Here is a 19450-nt window from a genome sequence, read left to right as displayed (position 1 = left end):
CACATGAAGTATTTACTTGGAATGGCAGAAAATACCATTTAGTAGGTAGGTATGGTGGACACAAATGGCATAAGTTTGGGTTAAGGTTTGGATGCACGAGAAGTATTCCCTCTCGCGGTGTCTTTGGCTAGCAAGGTTAATTAGCAAGCATAAGAGTTGAGGGAAACAAACAAATATACGTGTGATAGAAACAATCATGCATCTTCCTTGTAAGCACAAACAATTTTAACTTTAGAATAATAAGCTATGAGCTAACAAGAAAGACAATGAAACATCTACATGTATTTCTCTTTTCTACTTAATCCTCATAGTGTTGTTGCTATTGACCAATGCTAAGTTTGCCAAAACCAAATAGATTTATTCAATGCTCCCAAAGTGATACCAATACTAACAACAAGGTAAATCATATAATAGAGATTGCAAACTAGAATAAGATGTGCAATATGTAAATGATAAGACTTCTCATTAATATTCCATAACGATAACTCACACCAAGGGATACATAGATAACCAACTAAAAGAGAGATACTTCCAAACTGCAACCCATCTTATATGATAACTTTCCTACTCATGATATGACACTACTTGACAATAAAAGTAAAAGGTAGTGATAATGTGATACCGCGGCACTCCCCCAAGCTTGGAACAAACCAACGGGATGCCAATACCGATGATGAATTACTCCTGCGGCGATGGTGGTGATGAACTCCCGTCATCAAACTTCCAAGGAAGAGGCTCTCCATCAAGAAACGACATCTTGGTCTCGGGAATCCTGAAACTGGCAGCACGGCTTATGTATTTAAACCTGTTTTCATACTCACAGTTCTGATTCTGAAAATCTTAGAGTTGTGCTTGGAGCTTGTTGGTGGTGTCGTGAAGTAAGAGGATGTCGCTCCAAAGCTTTGCAGTTTCTTTCTCATGTTCAGCAATGAGTTCAGACACAATCCTGTGGAAGATATCCACCTCACGCTCAGCCATCTTCTTGTATTTGAAAACCTCTTGTTCTAGCTTCTCCATCCTGTCTTCCAAGCTTCCTTCTTCTTTAGGACCCTGGACATCCTTGACCTGCAGTTCTCCTTCAACGAGCAGCAACTCCTTGGGGTGCATCCTCAGCTCCTCCATGTACAAGTTGCCAACATCCTTGCTGGAGCTGTCCTTCGGAGTTTCCGACGAAGACATAATAGCTCTAGATCTGAAACAAATCCCGGCGAAACAAAGCTCGAAACAAAACACGTCGAGAAAGCGATATACGGACCTCCAGGGTCCGGGATTATATAGCAAAAATTTCACGACAAACGGAAAGTACCAGATTGAACTGTAGTCGGAAAGGGGCGACGGGGCGGCCAAACCATAGGCGGCGCGGGCCTGTGCTTGGCCGCGCCGGCCTATGGTGCCACGCCCTCGTGCGTCCTTTCCACTCCGTTTCGAACTCGTAATTTTTCATATTTTCCAAAAACAAATAAAAATATTGTTCGGAAAGTAAATTGCGTACTTTTCATTACCAAGATCGTTACCTATTCAAAGTCGAAGTTCTGGCGGACTGTCAATTTGCCCTTTTATGAAAGCTTCCGGTGTTTCCACTTGAATAATATCAACATCAACATTATAGGAATCACCTGAGATATAATGCTTGAGTCTTTGTCCATTCACCACTTGCGTAGCATTGCCTTGGAGAGAGCTAATTTTGATTGCTCCTGAACGATACACCTCCTCGACAACATACGGTCCTTCCCATTTCGAGAGTAATTTCCCTGCAAAGAATCTGAGACGAGACCGATACAATAGGACTTTATCCCCAATATTAAATTCTCTTTTAATAATCCTCCTATCATGCCACTTTTTAACTTTCTCTTTAAAGAGTTTAGCATTTTCATAAGCTTCACTTCTCCATTCATCTAGAGAGCTTAATTGCAACAACCTCTTATCACCGGCAAGTTTAGGATCTTTATTTAATTCTCTAATGACCCAATAAGCTTTGTGCTCTAGTTCTAAAGGTAAATGACAAGCTTTCCCATAAACCATTTTATAAGGTGACATTCCCATGGGATTTTTATAAGCAGTTCTATAAGCCCATAGTGCATCCTTCAATTTACTAGCCCAATTCTTTCTAGTTTTATTAACGGTCTTTTCCAAAATAGATTTAATCTCTCTATTTGATAATTCTACTTGACCACTAGTTTGAGGATGATAAGCGGAAGCAATTCTATGATTAATACCATACTTAGCAAGAGTTTTTCTAAAACCTCCATGAATAAAATGAGAACCTCCATCAGTCATAATATATCTAGGTACTCCAAATCTAGGAAAAATAATATCTAAAAGTATTCTTAAAGAGGTCTCACCATCAGCACTTTTTGTAGGTATAGCTTCCACCCATTTAGTAACATAATCAACAGCAACAAGTATGTGAGTGTTACCTTCTGAAGACGGAAAAGGTCCCATGAAGTCAAATCCCCAACAATCAAACGGTTCAATAACAAGAGTATAATTCATAGGAATTTCATTACGTCTGGAGATATTACCAACCCTTTGGCATTCATCACAAGATAAAATAAACTTTCTCGCATCCTTGAAGAGAGTTGGCCAATAAAAACCTGATTGTAGAACTTTTTGCGCGGTTCTTTCTCCGGCGTGATGTCCTCCATAAGCACTACCATGACATTTACTCAATATCTCTTGTTGTTCATATTCGGGAACACATCTTCGCATAATACCATCCACTCCTTCTTTATATAAGTGTGGGTCATCCCAGAAATAATGCCTCAAGTCATAAAAGAATTTCCTCCTTTCTTGAAATGAAAAGGTTGGAGGCAAGTACTTGGAAACAATAAAGTTAGCATAATCAAGATACCAAGGACTGTCTCGCGAGCTCACCTTTATTACAGCCAATTGTTCATTTGGAAAACTATCATTAACAGAACAGGATCGTAAGCAATATTTTCCAATCTAGACAAATTATCAAAGAACAGGATTATCAAGACCTTTCCTATCTACAATATGTAAATCAAATTCTTGCAAAAGAAGTACCCATCTAATAAGCCTAGGCTTAGCATCTTTCTTTGTCATAAGGTATCTAATTGCAAAGATGATCAGTATGAATAGTAACTTTTGAATCAACAATATAAGATCTAAATTTATCACAAGCAAAGACTACAGCTAATAATTCTTTTTCAGTTGTAGCATAATTTCTTTGAGCAAAGATCAAGAGTTTTACTAGCATAATGAATAACATTCAGTTTTTTATCTACTCATTTGTCCAAGAACAGCGCCTACAGCAAAATCACTAGCATCACACATAATCTCAAAGGGTAAGTTCCAATCAGGAGGTTCAACTATAGGAGCAGTTGTTAAGGCTTTCTTAAGAGTTTCAAAAGCTTCCTTACAATCATCATCAAAAACAAATGGTACATCTTTTTGAAGAAGATTAGTAAGAGGCTTTGAAATCTTGGAGAAATCTTTAATAAATCTCCTATAAACCCAAAGATGACCAAGAACACTACGAATACCTTTAACATCCCTCGGATAGGGCATCTTCTCAATTGCTTCAACTTTAGCTCTATCAACTTCAATACCTTTCTCGTAAATTTTATGTCCCAATACAATTCCTTCATTAACCATAAAGTGGCATTTCTCCCAATTAAGAACAAGGTTAGTTTCTTCACATCTCTGCCAAAACTTTATCAAGGTTTCGCAAGCAACTATCAAAAGAATTCCCATAGACGGAAAAATCATCCATGAATACCTCTACAATACTTTCACAAAAACCATGAAAAATAGCAGACATGCATCTTTGAAAAGTAGCAGGAGCGTTACATAAACCAAAAGGCATACATCTATAAGCATAAGTTCCATAGGGACAAGTAAAAGTGGTCTTCTCTTGATCTTTAGCTTTAACAGCAATTTGTGAAAACCCAGAATAACCATCAAGAAAACAAAAATGAGTATTTTTAGACAACCTTTCTAGCATTTGATCAATAAATGGTAAAGGGTAATGATCTTTCTTAGTAACTTTATTAACTTTTCGAAAATCAATGCACATTCTATACCCTACAACTACTCTTTGAGGGATGAGCTCATCATTATCATTAGGCACAACAAATCATTCCTCCTTTCTTGGGAACGCAATGCACAGGACTAAACCATCTACTATAAGCACTAGGATAAATAATACCAGCTTCAAGAAGTCGTAATACCTCATTCCTTACCACTTCCTTCATCTTCGAATTAGACGACGCTGATGTTCAACAACAGGTTTTGCATCATCTTCCATATTAATAGCATGTTGGCAAATAGAAGGAGAAATCCCTTTCAAATCATCAAGAGTGTAGCCAATAGCTCCTCGGTGCTTCTTCAATATTTCCAATAACCTTTCTTCCTCAATCTCTGAAAGCTTAGAACTAATAATAACAGGATATATTTTCTTATCATCAATATGAGCATATTTAAGATTATCGTGCAAAGGCTTTAAATCAAAAACAGGATCTTCCTTTGGTGGCGGTGTTGTACCCAGGATCTTCCACCGGTAAATCATGCTTCGAATAGGTTGGCGGAGAAAAATTTCCTCAAGCTCATCTCTTTCTTTCCTAAAAACTTCACTCTCGCTTATCCTCCAAATGTTGCTGCAAAGGATTATTAGGAACAAGAACAATAGATGCACATTGCTCCATTTTAAAATCATTACTAGGCAAGTCAGCTTTATAAGGAGTTTTAGTAAATTTAGAGAAGTTAAACTCATAAGATTCACCAGCAAATTTAGTCAAAATTTTCTCTTTCTTGCAATCTATAATAGCTCCACAAGTATTTAGAAAAGGTCTACCAAAAATAATAGGACAATAATCACTAGCAGCAGAACCAAGTACCAAAAAGTCAGCAGGATATTTAATCTTACCGCATAAAACTTCCATATCTCGAACAATACCAATTGGAGAAATAGTTTCTCTATTAGCCAGCTGAATAACCACATCAATATCTTCAAGTTCACAAGAATCAATTTCGTGCATAATCTCCGTGTAAAGCTCATAAGGAATAGCACTAACACTCGCACCAATATCACATAATCCATAATAGCAATGATCACCAATTCTAAGTATAGAATAGGAACACTAGCTTCTTTGGCGTTATTCGGATGTGAAACAATATATGAAGCCTCTGCACAGAAAAAAATATGACCAACCTCCACATTTTCAGTCACTAGCTCTTTAACTATTGCAACAAAGAGTTCAACTTTTATTTGTTCTTCGTGTTCTACAGGTTTCTTTTCACTTTTATGAACCGCACTATTTATAACAAGAGTACTCCTTCATTTTAGTAGGGAAAGGAGTTTTTCAATATAAGCTTCAGGAATAACATGATCGCCAGCTTCAACTACAACGCATTTATTAATAGATGAATCAATTTTATCTTTATACGGTTCATGATACTTATCAAAATTCTTCTTTGGCAATTCATAATGAGAGGCAAAAGCTTTATAAAGATTTGCAGCAACTTGAGAATCAAGACCATATGTAGCACTCATATTACGAAATTTATCAAGATTCCATAAAAGCTTCAATGCATTTATAATCATAAATTATACCTGATTCTCTATCCTTGTCGTTCTCCCAACCTTCAGTATTTTCTTGGATCCGATCAAGAAGGTCCCTTTTAAACTCTTCTTTGTTGCATGTAAATGATCCAGAACAAGAAGTATCCAGCAAGGTCTTGTCTTGAAAAGAAAGTCTTGCATAGAAATTATCAATAATAACATTACCAGGAAGCTCATGAATGGGGCATTTGAGCATTAAAGACTTCAATCTCCCCCAAGCTTGGGCAATACTCTCTCCATCATGAGGCCAAAAATTATATATGCGATTCCGATCCTTATGAATTTCACTTGGAGGATAGAACTTAGAATAAAACCGGGGCACAATATCATTCCATTCAAGAGAATCCCCATTATCCAGTAATTTATACCAATGCGCCGCTTTACCAGACAGCGATAAAGAGAATAGTTTCTTCCTCACTTCATCCATAGCAATACTTGCACATTTGAATAAACCGCATAATTCATGCAAAAACAGTAAATGATCACCGGGATGGACAGTTCCATCCCCTTCATAGCGGTTATCCATAACACGTTCAATAATTTTCATAGGTATTTTATATGGTATCACTTCCTCACCTGGCGCCTCATCTACTACCGTTGCAGTAGTAGTAGATTTCCCAAATAAAAATTGAAGAGAAGATCTCTCCATAATGACTTATAGCAAGAAAGTGAGAAATAAAATCAGCACAACAAGAAAGGTTTTCCTTACCAATTCCACTTACCAATAGCGCTTCACTCCGCAACGGCGCTTAAAAATAGTCTTGATGACCCACAAGTATAGGGGGTGTATCGTAGTATCTTCGATAAGTAAGAATGTCGATCCCAACGAGGAGCAGAAGGTGTTGACAAGCAGTTTCGATGAAGGATTCACTGTAAATGCTCACAGACAAGTATTCAGGGGGTTTTGGTGTAACAGTTGAATAAAGTACGAGTAAGTAAAATGCGAGAGTAACAATTGCAGCGAGTGGCCCAATCCTTTTTAGCACAAAGGACAAGCCGGTTTGTTTACTTATAATGACCAAACGTTCTCGAGGACACACGGGATTTTAGTCTAGTGCTTTCGCTACATACGGCTAAATAATCTTCATCGTTATGATAAGTGTTGTGTGGGTGAACCTATGCTAATGTACCGCCCTTCCTAGGACTAATACATACTTGTGATTATACCCCCTGCAAGCATCCGCAACTACAAGAAAGTAATTAAGAATAAATCTAACCACAGCCTTAAACTCTGAGATCCTGCGATCCCTCCTGCATCGATATACCAACGGGGGTTTAGGTTTCTGTCACTCCGGCAACCCCGCAATTAGCAAACGAATACAAGATGCATTCCCCTAGGCCCATAAATGGTGAAATGTCATGTAGTCGACGTTCACATGACACCACTAGAAGAATAACACCACAACTTAAATATCATACCATTGAATATTACTCAACCATAGTTCACTACTAACATTTAGACTTCACCCATGTCCTCAAGAACTAAACGAACTACTCACGAGACATCATATGGAACATGATAAGAGGTGATATGATGATGAATAACAATCTGAACATAAACTTGGTTCAATGGTTTCACTCAATAGCATCAACAACAAGTAGAGATCGATACCGGGAGAGTTTCCCCTATCAAACAATCAAGATCAAACCCAAATTGCTACGGCGGTGACGGTGTCCAGCGGTGGAGACGGCGGTGATGATGGTGGAGATGATGATGATGGTGATGGAGATGATGTCCAGCTCGATGACGGTGACGATGGCGTCGATTTCCCCCTCCCGGAGGAATTTCCCGCGGATTCCTCGCCCGCCGGAGAGCTCTTTCTCTCTGGTGTTCTCCGCCCCGCAGAGGCGGTCAGTAACTCTTCGCGAGGTACCCTCTGTGGCTTAGGTTTTCGGGACGAAGGATTTCGCGAAGAAAAGGAGGCGAAAGGCCGTGGCCCCCCAAACCACATGGCGGCGCGGCCAGGGCATGGGCCGCGCCGCCTAGGGTGTGGGCCCACCCTGGGTCCTCCCCGGCCCCTCCTTCGGCTTCCTTCGTCATCTTGAAAATAGGATTTTTGGTATAATTTCCTTCCACAGCTTGATCTTCCGAAATATTGCGTTCTCGACGGTGCTTTTTCCAAATGAGAATCCTGGCTCCGGTGCTTGATCCTCCAATAATGATGAAACATGCAAAATAGATGAAATAACATAAGTATTGTGTCCCAATATGAAATATATCAATGAATAACAGCAAATTATGATATAAAATAGTGATGCAAATTGGACGTATCAATGTACTTCAAGCACGATGGCTATCACAAGGAAAGAGAGCTCGGGTATAGAAATAACCGAGGCACGCGGAGACGAGGATGTATTCCCGTGTTCCCTTGCTTTGCAACAAGGTACGTCACGTTTGGAGGAGTGGAGGTCCCACGAAGGATTCCCCGCGCCACGAAGGCTCACCCTATTCTCCGAACCACACCCACGAAGGATTATGGCCCTTTCCTTATGGTTAGCTTTTCCTCCGCTACGGAGATGGCAAGCTCCACAACCACTTCACAAGCTCCACGAAGGAGAAGCCCGGGCCCCTTCACAATCTTCCACGAAGAGATCACCGGGACACCAACCAAGCCAACTAGGAGGTCACCCTCCAAGAGTAACAAGCTCACGGTCTCTCACTCGAACAAATCGTGGTGGAGAGCTCAACACTATGCAATGATGCAAAGCAAGAACACCGGAGGTGTTCAAGTCCTTCACACTCAAATCCCACCAAAGCAACGAATGCTAGGATGAGATTGGAGAGGAAGAACAAGGGGGAAAGTCAACCAAAGACTCCAAGATCTAGATCCCAAGAGTTTCCCTCACTTACAGAAGAAATCGATCGGTGGAAGTGTAGATCTAGATCTCCTCTCTCAAATCCTCAAATATGAGCAAGAATGATTGGAGGAATCAAGGGGGAGAGCAAGTTCTTCAAATAGTAGCAATGGAGGAGAGAGAATGGGAAGAACTAATTTGGCTCAAGGTGGAAGAAGCCTATTTATAGCTAAAGGGGAAAAATAGCTGTTGGGGGAAAAAGACAGAAAATCGGGCAGAAAAAATAGTCAGAAAAACGGCCCAGCCGGCTGCCAGGCCGGCCGACCGGATTTGGCGCTGAGGAGCCCGGTCGGCTGGCCGGTCGGCCGGCCCAGCAGCCGGGCGGGGTGGCGCGCCGCACTGGGCGGCAGCTAGCCCAGGCCGGGCGCAGGAGGTGGGCTCAGCGGGGGCTAAGGCCCAGCCGGCGGAGCCGGTCGGCCGGAGGCAAGACGGCAAAGCCGGACCGTGGCCGCGCACCGGGCCGGACCAGTCGCGCGCCCACCGGATGCCCCTGGATGGCACAAGCGGCCAGGCCGGAACGGCCGGGTGGGCCGGCGTGCGGCCCGGCAGGCCGAGCGGCCGGCCGGCAGCCTCTCCCCCTTTTTCTTTTTTTCTTTTCTTTTCTTTTTATTCTTTTCCCTTTTTATCTTTTCTTTAATAACAAATGCTCCCGAACTCCGAATCGCATGAAACCAATTTTGTTTGGAAGATAACAACAAATGCTATCTTATGGAAAGTGAAAACCCAAGAATATGTAGGAGGGGATTTTATCATGAATATAAAAGGTAGAACCTTATATCATGAATAACCGGTAAAATCACCCAACCTCGAAAACGCAATAGAAGATGCATGCGAACTCCGTTTTCGATGAACTTGGGCTTGTTGTAAAGCTAGCAACAAGCTCAAGAACCTCACACCGAGAAATACCAAGAAGCAATAAGAATGTGCAAAGTATGCAAAGGATTGAGCTCCCTAAGATGATGTGGTCAAGTTACCCAACCGAAAGCCCCTCTTAATAGTGCGGCTATCTATCCTATAATCCGGTCTCCCATCAACCACCTCGAGACCGGTAAAAGGAAAACCTATCAAGGTCATACCTTTGCCTTGCGCATCCCATCACTTGATCATTTGTCGCTTCGTGTATACTCACAAATGCTCCCCCATACACTATGATGGGAAAGCTTCATTGAAGCACATCTTCATATGTCCACTATCACCAAATGGACGGCAAGCTTCAAGTATGTGATCCACTCAAGATGCTCAACTTGAACTTGCCCAACTCAACCTTGTATCTTCTCATACTCACTTAAGATAGAGCATGGCTAATATTGAGTTCCACATAAGAACTCCATCTTCATTTCTTCTTCTTGATCATATCACATATATATCTTCATACCGATGATCTTGATGCCAATACACAAGGTATATCTTTATCTTCATGGCATCCATACTTGAATCCAACACATGGAGAGCAAGTAGTACCTATGGAATATTCCTTCATATAAACTCAATGAAAACATTAGTCCATAGGGGTTGTCATTAATTACCAAAACCACACATAGGGGCAATGTACCCTTACAAGTTACCTGAACTCTTTGGCATGCTAAAAGCTGCTGAGATTGAGATCAAGAAAGAGCACCAAGTGTTGATGGTCAACAAGACCACCAGTTTCAAGAAACAGGGCAAGTCTAAGGGAAAATTCAAGAAGGGTGGCAAGAAAGCTGCCACGCCTCCTATGAAACCTAAGAACGGCCCTAAGCCTGATGCTGAGTGCTATTACTGCAAGGAGAAGGGACACTGGAAGCGTAATTGCTCCAAGTATCTGGCTGATCTGAAGAGCGGCCTTGTCAAGAAGAAGAAAGAAGGTATATCTGATATACATGTTATAGATGTTCATTTCACTGGTTCTCGTTCTAGTACCTGGGTATTTGATCTCGGTTCGGTTGCTCATATTTGTAACTCGAAACAGAACTAAAGAATAAACGACAAGCTATTTGAAAGATGAAGTGACGATGCGCGTTGGAAACGGATCCAAGGTCAATGTGATCGCAGTCGGCACACTTCCTCTACATCTACCTTCGGGATTAGTTTTAAGCCTAAATAATTGCTATTATGTACCTGCGTTGAGCATGAACATTATATCTGGATCTTGTTTAATGCAAGACGGTTATTCATTCAAGTATGAGAATAATGGTTGTTTTATTTTTATGAATAATATCTTTTATGGTCGAGCACCACAAAAGAATGGCTTATTTCTGTTAGATCTCGATAGTAGTGATACGCATATACATAACATTGATGCTAAGCGAATTAAATTGAATGATAATTCTACTTATATGTGGCAATCGCTGCCTTGGTCATATTGGAGTGAAACGCATGAAGAAACTCCATACTGATGGATTACTTGAATCACTTGACTTTGAGTCACTTGATAGATGCGAAGCATGTCTAATGGGAAAAATGACAAAGACTCCATTTTCTGGTATGATGGAGCGAGCTACTGACTTATTGGAAATCATACATACCGATGTATGTGGACCAATGAGCGTAGCATCGCGCGGTGGTTATCGTTATGTTCTAACCTTCACAGATGATCTGAGTAGATATGGGTATATCTATTTCATGAAACATAAATCCGAAACTTTCGAGAAGTTTAAGGAATTTCAAAGTGAAGTAGAAAATCAACGTAACAAGAAGATTAAATTTCTACGATCTGATCGTGGAGGTGAATATCTGAGTTATGAGTTTGGCATGCATTTAAAGAAATGCGGAATACTTTCACAATTGACACCGCCGGGAACACCTCAACGTAATCGAACTCTCTTAGATATGATTCGTTCTATGATGTCTCTTACTGATTTGCCATTATCATTTTGGAGTTATGCATTAGAGACAGCCGCATTCACTTTAAATAGAGCACCATCAAAATCCGTAGAAACGACACCATATGGTTTAATAAGAAACCTAAGCTGTCGTTCCTAAAAGTTTGGGGTTGCGAAGCCTATGTAAAGAAGTTACAACCGGACAAGCTAGAACCCAAAGCGGAGAAATGCGTCTTCATAGGATACCCTAAGGAAACTATAGGGTACACTTTCTATCACAGATCCGAAGGCAAAATCTTTGTTGCTAAGAACGGAACCTTTCTTGAGAAAGAATTTCTCACTAAAGAAGTGACTGGAAGAAAAGTAAAACTCGATGAGATTGATGAATCTATACTCGTTGATCAGAGTAGCGCGATGGGAAGTTGTACCTGTACCGCCTACACCGGCAACAGAGGAAGCTAATGATAATGATCATGAAACTTCGAACGAGGAAACTACTGAACCTCGCAGATCGACAAGGGAACGTACCACTCCTGATTGGTATGATCCTTGTCTAAATGTCATGATTGTGGATAACAATGATGAGGACCCTGCGACGTATGAAGAAGCGATGATGAGCCCAGATTCCAACAAATGGCAAGAAGCCATGAAATCCGAAATGGGATCCATGTATGATAACAAAGTATGGACTTTGGTAGACTTACCTGATAGCCGAAAGGCTGTCGAGAATAAATGGATCTTCAAGAGAAAAACAGATGCTGATAGTAATATTACTGTCTATAAAACTCGACTTGTCGCAAAGGGTTTCCGACAAATTCAAGGAGTTGACTACGATGAGACTTTCTCACCTGTAGCGAAGCTAAAATCTGTGAGGATTTTGTTAGCAATAGCTGCATTTTTCGATTATGAGATTTGGCAGATGGATGTCAAAACGGCGTTCCTTAATGGAGACATTGAGAAAGAGTTGTATATGGTACAACCCAAAGGTTTTGTCGATCCTAAAAATGCTGACAAAGTATGCAAAGTTCAGCGTTCAATCTATGTTGAAGCAAGCATCAAGAAGTTGGAACCGACGCTTTGATAAGGTGATCAAAGACTTCAGGTTTATACGGTGTCATGGAGAGGTCTGTATTTACAAGAAAGTGAGTGGGATCTATGTAGCATTCCTTATATTATATGTAGATGACATATTATTGATCGGGAATGATATAGAACTATTAAGCAGTGTTAAAGGTTATTTGAATAATAGTTTTTCAATGAAAGACCTTGGTGAAGCATCGTATATATTAGGCATCAAGATTTATAGAGATATATCAAGACGCCTAATAGGGCTATCACAGAGTACATATCTGGACAAGATTCTAAAGAAGTTTAGAATGGACGAAAGTAAGAAAGTGTTCTTACCTATGTTACCAGGCAAGGTATTGAGTAAGACTCAAGGACCGGCTACGGCAGAAGAAAGAGAAAGGATGAGTAATATCCCCTATGCCTCGGCAGTAGGATCTATCATGTATGCCATGCTATGTACTAGACCGGATATAGCACATGTTGTTAGTTTGACTAGCGAGATATCAAAGTGATCCAGGAATGGAACATCGGACAGTGGTCAAGAATATCCTGAAGTACTTGAAAAGAACTAAGGATATGTTTCTTTGTTATGGAGGTGACCAAGAGCTCGTTGTAAACGGTTACACCGATGCAAGTTGGAACACCGATCCCGATGACTCTAAGTCACAATGCAGGTACGTGTTTATATTGAATGGTGCTGCGATAGTCGGGCAAGCTCGAAGCGGTGCACGGTGGCGAAGTCTTCAACAGAATCGAGTACATAGCGGCTTCGGAGGCTTCATCAGAAGCGGTATGGATGAAGAGGTTCATTGTAGAGCTCGGTGTGGTTCCTAGTGCATTGGACCCATTAATCATTTACTGTGATAACATGGGTGCCATCGCCAATGCACAAGAGCCAAGGTCACACAAGAGGCTGAAGCATATCAAACTGCGTTACCACTCGATTCGCGAGTAAATCGAAGATGGAGAAGTAAAGATTTGCAAAGTACACACTGATCTGAATGTAGCAGATCCGTTGACTAAAGCTCTCCCTAGGGCAAAGCATGACCAACACCAGAATGCCATGGGTGTTAGGTATATTACAATGTAATCTAGATTATTGACTCTAGTGCACGGTGGCGAAGTCTTCAACAGAATCAGAGTACATAGCGGCTTCAGAGGCTTCATCAGAAGCGGTATGGATGAAGAGGTTCATTGTAGAGCTCGGTGTGGTTCCTAGTGCATTGGACCCATTAATCATTTACTGTGATAACATGGGTGCCATCGCCAATGCACAAGAGCCAAGGTCACACAAGAGGCTGAAGCATATCAAGCTGCGTTACCACTCGATTCGCGAGTACATCGAAGATGGAGAAGTAAAGATTTGCAAAGTACACACTGATCTGAATGTAGCAGATCCGTTGACTAAAGCTCTCCCTAGGGCAAAGCATGACCAACACCAGAATGCCATGGGTGTTAGGTATATTACAATGTAATCTAGATTATTGACTCTAGTGCAAGTGGGAGACTAAAGGAGATATGCCCTAGAGGCAATAATAAAGTGGTTATTATTTATATCTTTATGTTTATGATAAATGTTTATATATCATGCTATAATTGTATTAACCGAAACATTAGTACATGTGTGATATGTAGACAACAAGAAGTCCCTAGTATGCCTCTTAAACTAGCTTGTTGATTAATGGATGATTAGTTTCATAATCATGAACATTGGATGTTATTAATAACAAGGTTATGTCATTATATGAATGATATAATGGACACACCCAATTAAGCGTAGCATAAGATCTAGTCATTAAGTTATTTGCTATAAGCTTTCGATACATAGTTACCTAGTCCTTATGACCATGAGATCATGTAAATCACTTATACCGGAAAGGTACTTTGATTACACCAAACACCACCGCGTAAATGGGTGGCTATAAAGGTGGGATTAAGTATCCAGAAAGTATGAGTTGAGGCATATGGATCAACAGTGGGATTTGTCCATCCCGATGACGGATAGATATACTCTGGGCCCTCTCGGTGGAATGTCGTCTAATGTCTTGCAAGCATATGAATGAGTTCATAAGAGACCACATACCACGGTACGAGTAAAGAGTACTTGTCAGGAGACGAGGTTGAACAAGGTATAGAGTGATACCGAAGATCAAACCTCGGACAAGTAAAATATCGCGTGACAAAGGGAATTGGTATTATATGTAAATGGTTCATTCGATCACTAAAGTCATCGTTGAATATGTGGGAGCCATTATGGATCTCCAGATCCCGCTATTGGTTATTGGTCGGAGTGAGTACTCAACCATGTCCGCATAGTTCACGAACCGTAGGGTGACACACTTAAAGTTGGATGTTGAAATGGTAGTACTTGTATATGGAATGGAGTTCGAATATTTGTTCGGAGTCCCGGATAAGATCTCGGACATCACGAGGAGTTCCGGAATGGTCCGGAGAATAAGATTCATATATAGGATGTCATTTTATGTGAATTAAAATGTCGCGGAAGGTTCTATGGAAGGTTCTAGAAGGTTCTAGAAAAGTCCGGAAGAAACCACCAAGGAAGGTGGAGTCCACATGGGACTCCACCTCCATGGCCGGCCAACCCTAGTGGGGGAGGAGTCCCAAGTGGACTCCCCCTTAGGGGGCCGGCCACCCCGCCATATGTGAGGTGGAACTCCCACCTTTGGTGGGAGTCCTAGCTTGGCTAGGTTTCCCCCTCTTATGGAAGGTTTTTGGTTCGGGTCTTATTCGAAGACTTGGACACCAACACTTGGGGATCCACCTATATAATGAGGGGCCAAGGGAGGGGGCCGGCCACCCTAAGACCACAAGCTGGCCGCCCCATTGAAGTGGCCGGCCACCCCCTCCCAAACCCTAGCCGCCCCCCTCTCCTCCATATCTCCCGCGTAGCTTAGCGAAGCTCCGCCGGACTTCTCCACCACCACCGACACCACGCCGTCGTGCTGTCGGATTCAAGAGGAGCTACTACTTCCGCTGCCCACTGGAACGGGAGGTGGACGTCGTCTTCATCAACAACCGAACGTGTGACCGAGTACGGAGGTGCTACCCGTTCGTGGCGCCGGAACCGATCGTGGTCAAGATCTTCTACGCGCTTTTGCAAGCGGCAAGTGATCGTCTACCGCAGCAACAAGAGCCTCCTCTTGTAGGCTTTGGAATCTCTTCAAGGGTGAGACTCGATACCCCCTCGTTGCTACCGTCTTCTAGATTGCATCTTGGCTTGGATTGCGTGTTCGCGGTAGGAAATTTTTTGTTTTCTATGCAACGTTATCCTACAGTGCTGGTAGGGCTTCCGCCGGCCGCATTGACTGTGGATCTTCGTTGATTGCTCCGCCTCCTCGGTAATGTGATATATTGTTGCTTTGATATTCCTATGAATTGTCGACATAATTACGGCTGAAATGCTACTGAAATAATGTTGAAATGCTGCCAGAATATTCATGTTAGCTTATTATTGATGAAATGCAAGTGAAATATTGCTGAAATGGTACTCAAATTTTATGGGCATGGATATCCATGGATACCCAGGTATCCATCGGATTTGGATTTAGGGCGACATCCATGCCCATGGATACTTTTGTGGGCGGGGCAGAGCGAGGCTAATGGATTTGGGCATGGATCTGGTTTTCCTATATCCGTCCAAACCCGCTCCATTGCCATCCTTACTCCGGTCCTCTCTAGCAGTGGCTCTGCACCGCGGCATCACTGCCACGGCCCACGGATCAGCTCCGATTTTCCAACAACTACAAACAAGCCGCAGCGACCGAGCCGAACCCAACCACCAGCTCCGGCACGCACGTCGCACGCTTGGAGCCCCCATTACCCTTCTCTTCTTCCCCACCCCGCAGCCTCCTCTCTCTCGCCCCCTCCGTATCCAGATCGAACCCACAACGAGGGAGCCCGCCCACGCCACCGCCGCCCCCGCCACCGCCCCGGAAGCTTCCCGAACCGCCGCCCCCCGACGAGGCGAGGCGATACAAGAGGGATCCGGCTCCGGCGGGAAGGTTCCAAGCCATGGGAGTCCCGGCCTTCTACAGGTGGCTGGCGGACCGCTACCCACAGACGGTGTCGGACGCCGAGGAGGAGGAGCCGGTGGAGCTTGAGCCGGGGGCCTTCGTCCCCGTCGACCTCCGCCGCCCCAACCCCAACGACATCGAGTTCGACAACCTCTACCTCGACATGAACGGCATCATCCACCCCTGCTTCCACCCCGAGGGCCGCGTACGCATCGATTCCCCACCTCCCCTTAAACCCCTCAAGCTTGCTGCTACTATTCCCCTGGTCTCACCACGGCTCCGCCCCTCTCCTCCCCCCTGCAGCCCGCCCCGACCACCTACGACGAGGTGTTCAAGTCGATTTTTGATTACATCGACCACATCTTCTGCCTCGTCCGCCCCAGGAAGCTCCTCTACCTGGCCATCGGTGAGCTCCTCCGCTGCCTGCATCTACCGCCGTTCGTCCGGCGTGTGCTGCCGTGGCCGCCATGGCCGCGACTACTGCCATCTCGCCCAGGTGTGTGCTCCATTCACTCCCTCTCTCGTCTATTCTATCTCCAGCTTCTTCTAGCTTGAGCTACTGCTCCTCCTCCTCATGGAGAGGCTATGCCGTGCTGCTGCTTCTGCTCTACTGGTTGTTACTGCTGTGCTTGCGGTTGTTGTGTGCTGCTGCTACTACTATCATGTCCTAGCTTATATTATTGCTTCAGTGATCATGCCTGGGCTGCTGCTTTGCTTATGCTTGTGAATCCTGTTTGCAGCCATTCCTATGCTTGTGTTTATGTTGTTATCACTACTGTGGCACTCCTGCAGTGGTTCATGAGCATCCCGTGATGCTTATAGCCTATCAGATTGATCCTGTTATTACTATAACTGCTGTGATATCAAGTGTATTCATAATATTGGCCTCTGGCTTGATTACTATGGCAATCCTTGCAATCTGCAAGAACCAGTGCCCTTGGTATGTTGCTTATTGTGTTGTAAATCATGGAAATGCTCTATTGAGCACAGCTGTTGGCTAAACAACTCCATCCCTTGATGGTGTGCTTCTAGATACAATTATATATGGTTTATTTGGTTATATGTGATGTAATTAATCATGAGTTGTGGCTATTTAGTATCTATGGTGCATGAATTATTGCTAGACTTGGTTCTAGCATGCTCTTGCATGCTCTGCCAAGCCCTGATGATCTTATGATTATCAAATGATTGGTGGTTGTCTACTGACCTATGGTTTGTGCCTCACTGGTGCTCCTCCTTGTGTCTGTGTGACATCCAAGCTTGTGCTAGTGCATGCTCTTGCCTGCTCCAGCACCTGCTGATGCTTGCAGTGATCCATTGGATCATATGCAAGGCCTGGTGCATGCTTTATTTGTCTGTTTCATTTATCTGTATAGTTCTGATTTATTAAATGGATAGATGAGGTGAACTGCTTAGCAGTAATGATCATATAAGTGGATTTAATAGAGCTAGAGGGATGCCAATTATTTATTGGGGACCCTAGCTCCCCTTTGAACCCTTCTGGGTAATGATATGCTATTTGGCTCGATGATTTTGTGGTTGAGGTGGCCCCAACAACAATTCCTTGCTGTTATGGTAGCTCCCACCTCAGGTGGCTTGCTGTGTATGGACAATTGCTTACTGGTTGATCACATTTGATTACCAGAAGCCTTTGATGTTGACAAATGCTTGCAGAAAACTTTATTTCTGCCAATCTGATGGTATAGCTTATCTGTTAGGTGCTAGGTGACTTTGAGTGGATAAATAGGATTAAATCCATGATGGATTTCTTTGGTTATGTCACTGTGGTGACAAAACCAATGTTCCCTTGGTGATTTTTCCTTCTAGCTAGGTCATTTGTTTGCTGGCACCAAATGGTTTTGCAACCAAGTGATGATACAAACAGGGTTCTACCCTCCTTTGCTTCTGTGATGCATGTGTATGCTTATTGATGAACAAGATGATACATACAGGGTTCTACCCTCCTTTGCTTCTGTGATGCATGTGTATGCTTATTGATGAGCAAAACATGGTTTTGCTCAGGATGATTTGTGTATACCTCACTCCAACTCCTAGATTAGTTGCTGCTGTAGAGGCTTTGCTTCTGGGAATTGGTCAAGTCTGCCCTGCTCCTCATGCTGGCTTGACTTGATTGATTTTTGGTGGTTTTTGGGAAGGTTGAGCAGCTCTGGCTGTTCTTCCTGTTCTTGCTGTTCTGGTTGTTCTTACCCTTGTGCCGATCCTGTCGATGGGAATCCAGGGTTTGCTGGTGAAAAGGTTTTATACTGTCTCCCTCTACCCTTTCTTGGTCAACAACAGTGCTCTTCCTGGGTTCCTCTCCCCTGGACTGTGTGTGTTGTGAGACATGCAGCTCACCTTGTGAGCTGCCTGTGTGTGTGTGGCTTAGAACTTGAGCTTTGGCATGCTCAGCTCGGCAGAGTTGTGGTATTATCCACCAAATTTCCATTTCTTCTCTAATCTGCCAAGTGGCTTTGCCACTTGGTATAACCAATGTGTTTGTCTTTGTTGTTTCTTTTTGCAGGGTTAAAGAAGATGATAAAGATGATCTTCATCACTTTGATGATCAAGAATTCATGAAGAAATCTAGCTAGTAGTTTAGTTATTTGAACATCTTTGTAATTTTCATTTTCCTTTTCATTTTTTGTAATTTCTGTAAAGTGTTGTAATATTCATAATTCAATTTGGGATATTGTAAATTGACAATGTATCTTATGTGATTATCAATAAAGCTCAAGTTTTCCTTAATGAGCTTTAAATATGTGTTGTATTATTTTATATACTTGATTATCTATTTAATTAATGAATTATCTCAAGTTTGAATTATGGTATATATAATTAATGTTTGAATTTAAAATTCAAACTCAACTTGTTTGAATTCAATCATGCAACTTAAGTTGAGAGGTTGATTGTTCCCCTCTCTTCTTGAAAACCCTAATTGAGTTAATTGAGGTCCAAGTTTATCGCACTCTCAAAACCCTAACCATGTAAGGTGTCGAGAGAGAAACTTGTTCCTCCTAAGATGCAAGTTTTTTTATAAAGAGCGAAATTTCCCCCAGATTTTACGATGCAATGCACATCCCTTCCTAATTTCTACCCTCGATCGTCTC

The sequence above is a fragment of the Lolium perenne genome, chromosome 4 (genome assembly GCF_019359855.2).
Source record: "Lolium perenne isolate Kyuss_39 chromosome 4, Kyuss_2.0, whole genome shotgun sequence".
In the NCBI taxonomy this organism is placed as follows: domain Eukaryota; kingdom Viridiplantae; phylum Streptophyta; class Magnoliopsida; order Poales; family Poaceae; genus Lolium; species Lolium perenne.
The sequence above is the reverse complement of the archived record's forward strand: the minus strand, read 5'-3'. Positions refer to the sequence as shown.